We start from the raw sequence: 6978 nt of genomic DNA, 5'->3' as shown, positions 1-6978 counted from the left end.
TCTAAATTGGAAATCAGATTCTATTGTACCTCTGCTTAAAATACATCAGTGATGCTACAGAGATTTTTGGCTCAAATCCTAGCTCCTGCCTCCCTCTCTAGGCTCATCTCCTGGCTCTCTCTCCATGCTGCTATTGCCTAAGGAAGAGGGAGTCACTTAGGGTCTCCAAAATTTATCAACACATTTCCTGCCTCTGCATCTTTGCACATGCTGTGGTCTCTTCCCATGTTCTCCTTTTTATCCTCCTGATTATCTGCAAGACTCATATCCTGTCCTTCAGAAAGCCTGGTATTTGTCTCTCCGTTCTGATTTATGAGTCCCTCTTTTATGCTCACAAAGCTCCCTGTACACCCCTTTTTCTACCAAAGCACAGACTATTTTAGTTCTGACTAGTATCTATATTTTACTTTCCTCTTGGGCATACAGCTGGACAACATTTCCAGCCTCCTTTGCAGTTAGGGGTGGACATATGACTGAGTCCTAAACAATGGAATGTGGATGGAAGTGATGTGTGCCATTTCCAGGTATAGCCCATTAAAACCTCTTACATATGACCCTCCCTTTCTTTCCCATTAGCTGAATAGAGAGGACCAAAGACCTATGGGAGGTAAAAGCCATGGGGTGTATGGAACCACTGTACAGTTCTGCAAATTGGGCCACCATGGGATCAAAGTTGGGAACTAAAAGAGGGAGAAAAAAATGGGAAATTCACTACCATACTGACTTCATCAAGTTTTTGCTTCTCTCCTCAATCTGCCTGCTAGGATTTACTTTTCAGAGTTATCAGTCTGTTGTTGTCATTGTTGTTTTTGTATTCTGTCTATAGTTTTTGTTGTAATCAGTGGGGTAGATGGGATGTAGAAGGTTTATCCATACTGGCCAGCATCCTCTCCATCATCCTTTCTTTCAATCTTAAATTCCCGGCTAATAATGAAACCTTAACAGTGGTTTGCTATGTGGACTAATGAATTATCCAGATTAATAAAATCAACTATAGCATACTCTTACCAAACAGAATTTCTTGTTCTCAACTTTACAATATATATGTGTGAAAACATTTGAAACGGTTCTCAGGAGAACTATAGATATGATAAGGATAGAAAGTGCTGTAGATGCTGCAAGGAGAGATTATACTGTGTAATATTACTTAACTTTTCTGATGGGAAAAGAATAAGTGGTGATAATTTTACATACAGATCTTCAAATTAATGAAAGATGCAAATTTGTGGATTGCTTATTTCTTGTACTTTATATAAGTATATTAAGCAGAGGTAAGAAATCTACATTCATATGTGTGTGTTGAGAATTTAATTTGTAAATTTTTGATTCTCTAAACAATATTTGTGACTCCGTATTGTTATTTTTAATAAGCAAATATATCACTCAGTTTACACATATTTGTTGAGACTTCTCATATGCAATGTTCAGTGAGGGTTAAAAGAAGTATAAGAATTAGCTCCTGTTTAAAAAAAACAGTAATAAAGTTTCAGTGGTGAGAACTTGACATTTTACAAAGCAATTTTACTTTTCTTACCTAATATTTTCCTCACAATGTCCCAGTGAGGTGGGTGTTAGTCTGATTTGAGAGTGTATGGAGACTCAGAAAGTTTGAGGAATCTGTTCCTGATCACATGATAATGGCAGAATTGAGTCTTCTACCCAGGTCTTCCAGTTCCAATTTCTGTCTCCTTGTCATTATATCTCAGTCTAGCTGGGGCATAAAACATCCCATCTACAAACAGTTATCCACTGGTTTAAGGCAGGCTATGAGAAATGTCAACTGAACAGTTAAATATAACAGGGAACACACTTCCCTACCACCCCTCTTTAACTCTTTTTAGGGAAGACGAAATTCTAGAAAGGCCACCGTTGACCTGGTTGGCTCACTCTGAGCAACAAACTCACAGTTGCAAATGTTGACAAGGTTACTTTATTCGGGACATAATAAATAAGGAACACAAGACTGAGAGAATACCTTGGCCCAAACTGTGAGAACTAGACATTTTTAAATAAAATTCTGTGTATAACAATCTACAAAAGAAGGCATAAGTTGGGTCCAATATTCACTCTCAGTTATTTCTCACCAAGAAACTATGGAAAACTTTAGCTAATTATTTTTATAAGTAATTAAGTATATTTTTAAAATTTAGATATCATATTAAAGATGTGACAAAAGAAAACTAATCTAGGATGAGAGTCAGGAATTGGATGATTACCTGCAAAGAGGTGTGAGTGACACACACACCTGGAGGAGATGGAAATATTCTATATTTTGTCTTGGGAATCTACAATTGTCTACAGCTCACAGGAAAGGAACGCTTAAGATCTGTGTATTTTACTTTACATTAATTACACCCCAATTTTTAAAATGTGGAAAAGAGCGTTCAGTTCCTCAAAATTATTTTAGAGATATGTTAGCAAAAAATGCTTGATAACCATTGTCCTAGGCATACCTCTCATTTTTCGAGATTCTTACTTTTTCTTTTGGTTTCTCAGAACCATGCAGCTTGTCTGTAAGGTAAAGTGATCCATAACACATCATGTTATCTATATTTTCTTGATTGTTAGCTTTAGTGTTTTTGTTATAGACACCTTGAATTTTATGCCTAAGAACATTGTCTAGCAGAAGAGAAGGATGGGGAATAAAATTAACTAGGAAAATGTTCATCTTCAGATAATTTGGTGAGTAGATGTATTTTCCTATTTTTCTTTGTAATTGCTCCTCCCCAGACCTCTTTTTTTAGGTGAAGAACTTAGTTATTAAAGTAACTTTTCATGTAAATGGAGTTCCCAAATTGATAATTTAGTTGTAAAGAATTGCTCTCGAATTCCACATGAATTTAAAAGGGAGGCTGCCTTGGCACACAGACATTTGCATGAATCAGTAAAGGGATGCACTGAGGGAAGATGCTCAGTACTGACAGTTTTCTTCTTGACTTGGCCCTGGTCATCATTCTCTGCAACTCGCAGATTCAGCTACATCATAAAAACCTTAATAACCAGCTGAAATCTTCTTGCAAAGAGGGCATGGAGCCCTGGGCTTCTTAAATCTTCTTGTGCAGTGGAAACAAGTGACAAAGTGGCCTGTTTTTCCATGAATAATATTCCTGTCTTGTGGTCTCTTTCACATATGCTACCAGGTTGCAAAAGATTTTGTCAGTCCTCCATATTTTCTGTATCTGGTCTTTGCTCTGAAAGGCCATCTGATTGTTCTGTGCTTGAGATGTTCTCTGGGCTTTCAGAACTGTGAGCCAAAGCCAAGAATTCCATTGAGCTGCAGGGAGCAAGAAGTTTGGATTTTTTTCCCTTTCTTCTAGACCTTTGGCTCTAACCATTATAGCCGAAATGGTTCTTTGGCAATAAGGGACATCAGTTCCTTCATTTTCCTTCTTTACAGGTGTGGCAGTGATAATAAGAATAAAGAGATACTGAATTTACTGAAAATACTCATCTTTCTCAGGCCTAGCAACAGAAACATCTCTTGTTTGGAGAGTTCAATTTCTTGCACTCAGTAACACCACATCCTCAGAAGCAACTTCTCCATCAGTGTCATTACTTAAGGATCTAGAGTCCTCAAGATTATTTTTTTCCACTTCAATCACTTTTTTTGTCAATTACATTTCCCATTTTTTAACTTGTTTGGTCGGTATTTGCAGCTTCTACTTTTATTCCAGCACCTGACTCATTCAAAACCCATGCTCCAGTATTGACTCATTCAAAACCCACGCTTCATCCCAAGTGTCTGAAACAATGGCAGGACCTCTTTCCCTCTAGGATTTCCGCATCTATGAGGCGAGGTAGGCAGCATGGGAATACCACCTTCCTCCATTCTTTTTCTGGTGTTGGGACTTTCCTCTGCATGTGACTTCAGAATAGTCATGCTTTGATTCTAGAGTGGCGGTGACAAGGTTCTTTCTTGGCTTATCATACAGAGAGCTTGGATCTTTCATGGAGAAGCTCTGACATCGAAGTTCTCCCAAAAGATCCCCCACCACGGTGTGCCACAGGCAGCTTCACCATTATACACTGGCCTAGATAGTGCATGAGCACTCGAATAGTGAACATTTCACCTTTGCACCTGACGCCCACAAAATCTTCAAAAGTGGCAGTTTTATTGTATCTCCTGTGCACATAAAATCAATCTGATTGATTTGGTCTGGGGAGAACCTGCAAGCACTATCAAATGTTAATCACTGGGTGGAATTAGAAAATGGTATCATTTTGGCACTGAAGAACTTACAGTCTGTTCAACAAAACCTCCAGCTACTCCATGGGTTGTTCCTCTGCTGAATCTGGAGGATGTTGACCACAAGTCTTAATACCTTAGCAACATTTTGAAACAGCGAGTAGCTGAACATTTTTAAGAGACAGTTTCTGCCCTCATGCAATCTCTGTGCTCTTCTATACTCAGCTGAATAATGTCTCCCACTCCAAATTTATATCTACCTGGAACCTTAGAATGTAACTTTATTTGGAAATATGGTCTTTGCAGATATAATTAATTAAGCTGAGGCTGTACTGGGTTAGGGTAGGTCCTAATGTGATGATGGTGTTCTCATAAAGAAAAGAGATGACACAGAGGGACATATGGAAAAGAGGTCATGTGACGACAGAGGCAGAGATTGGTGTGATGTATCTATAAGCCTAGGAACATCATAGTTTGCTGTCTACCACCAGAAGCCAGGAAGAGGCACAGAAGGATCCTTCCCTACAGCTTTCAGACAGAACATGGCGCTGCCAACAATGCGAGTTCGGGCATCTGGCCTCCAGAACTGTGAAAAAATACATTTCTATTGTTTTTGCCACCCGGTTTGTAGTACTTTTTCACAGCAGCTGTGGGAAACTAAGACATTTGCATTCACTGTCCACACTCTGCATTATTCAGAAATTCTTCTCTAAGTCCCACACCAGTGAGAACTATCATAGTGTTGTGGTCTAGGGCAGTGATTCTGAAGCCAGATTATTTGGTTTGAATCTTGTCACTGCCACTTATTAGCTGTGTGACCTCGGGCAATGTACAACACTACTCTATGCCTCAGTTTTCTTGATTTGTAAAATGTGGATTAAGTGAATTAATAATATTAAGGGCTTAGAACAGTGTCTGGCACATAGGAAATGCTATCATGTGTTTGTTACATGAAAGTAAAAAGTCTGTTGGTTTGAGATGGCCACGTAGAAATGGGAATGGCTACATAGAGAAGGAATTAGAACATGAGCCTGATCTTCAGAAATTGAGTTAGGCTAGTCAAAGGCCACCCAGGTGGGAGAAACAGTGTGAACAAAGTATTGCTGGGGGTGTGAGGGAAGGGGGCAGCAAGACTCGATTAGAGTAGGACTTTCTAGCCTGTTCTCCATGATGGTCAGCAGTGAAACTTATAATATTTACATACTCATGGGGTCACTGAAGCTGGTTGCAGCTGGACCCTGGAGGTCACCAGCCAAGTCCTGAGATCCAAGGTGAGACAATATTTTGGCACACGTGAAACCCATTCCCAGCACCTGTGAGATGCTCAGGATTTGAGTGGCATCAGCGGCCTTGGGAGCTGATTAGAAATGCTGAATCTCTGGTCTCCCTACCCCACCCCAAACTCACTGAATCAAAACCTGCATTTTAATCAGCTGATTGAGATGCACCTAGCATTAGAGAAGCCCTGGATTAGAGAACTCAGGGTATCCCAGCTTTCTAGATAGAGGGAAGGGTATAGCCACCTCAGTTCTCAGACCCAGTTAGAGCCTCGTGGGTGGCTTTTTAAAATTCCTGATGTCTGGGTCAGAGTGGCTCAGTTAAAGCAAAATCTCTGCAGGGGCCTTGAGGAATCAGCATTATTTTTAAATTCCCAGATGATTTTATTGTGCATTCAGGGTTGAGAACCAAGGGGCTAGGGAAGAACCCCAAACAGGGCTGGAAATAGAGACTGAGGCCACATGAAGTTCTTGATGGGGGTCAGGTCCTTTTTTCCCAGCATAGCACACGTAGCAGTTAAAGACGTGGGCTCTGGAGCAATGTCGGCCTGCCTGAGTTCAAATCCCGCTTTGTGCCACTTGCCAGGCAAAGACTTAACCTCTTTGTCTCTGTCTCTTTACAATGAGGAAGACAATAGTAGTAACTATGCCATAGGGTGTTTAAGAGGCTTAAATGAGTTAAAATATAAAGTGCTCATTATAGTGCTTGGCACACAGTCAGTTCTATGTATTTGTTCATTTAAATACATAATTTATTCTTTCTGATGGAGATCATGGAAGGTTTCTCATTTTCCTGTTGCCCAACTCATCCTAGGTGCTAGGTTCTTGGGCAGCAACCGCACCTCCTATTACGCGCTCAATACATGTGTGAGGAATGTATGACTGAATGGTTACAATGCCCCCTTGTGTAGTTAGTGGGAACAAATAACAAAACACACAGTCGGTTCTCTATATTTGTATGGGTTAGTGTGATCAAATGTCCCAGTTTGTCCAAGAAGGAGGAGTTTCCCTGGACATAGGACTTACAGTGCTAAAACTGGTGAAATCCCAGGAAAAGTGGGACTAGTGAGTTACCCTAAGTGTGGGCACACTCCAGATGTTCATTTCCTAAAAATACTGTTTCCAAATAAGCACAAGGAGAGACTTTCAAGGCCGACTCATTTCTGTGTACATAACAAAGGCAGTGGTGATTTCCTTCCTGGCCACGGTGTGTGCGTGTGTGTGCGTGTTTGTCTCTGTGTATGTGTGCATGTGCATGTATGTACACACACACACCAATAATAGTAATAGCTGAAATGTATGCACCATGGTAAGCAGTTTGCACGCTTAAGAGGAAGCATGAGATAGCCTGGTTCAAATCCTGGTTATGCCATTTGACAGTTTTGTGATATTGGGTATGTTTCTCAGCCTTTCTATGCCTCAGTTTCTCTGTCTGCAAAATGGAGATAATAACGATAGTCACCTTTCAGAGTCGTTAGGAGAATAGACGTGTTCATATATGAGAAGAATTTAGAA

At 40.2% G+C, this 6978-nt stretch overlaps 1 pseudogene; it reads right to left on the bottom strand.

Moving 5' to 3' along the window:
* Positions 1-2976: 2976 nt before the first annotated feature.
* On the bottom strand, positions 2977-4220 carry LOC105294049 (annotated as a pseudogene).
* Positions 4221-6978: the final 2758 nt, after the last annotated feature.

Source organism: Pteropus vampyrus, unplaced genomic scaffold, assembly GCF_000151845.1.
Source record: "Pteropus vampyrus isolate Shadow unplaced genomic scaffold, Pvam_2.0 Scaffold81, whole genome shotgun sequence".
Lineage (NCBI taxonomy): Eukaryota > Metazoa > Chordata > Mammalia > Chiroptera > Pteropodidae > Pteropus > Pteropus vampyrus.
Note: the sequence above shows the minus strand (reverse complement) of the source record. Positions and strands in the feature narration are given on the sequence as shown.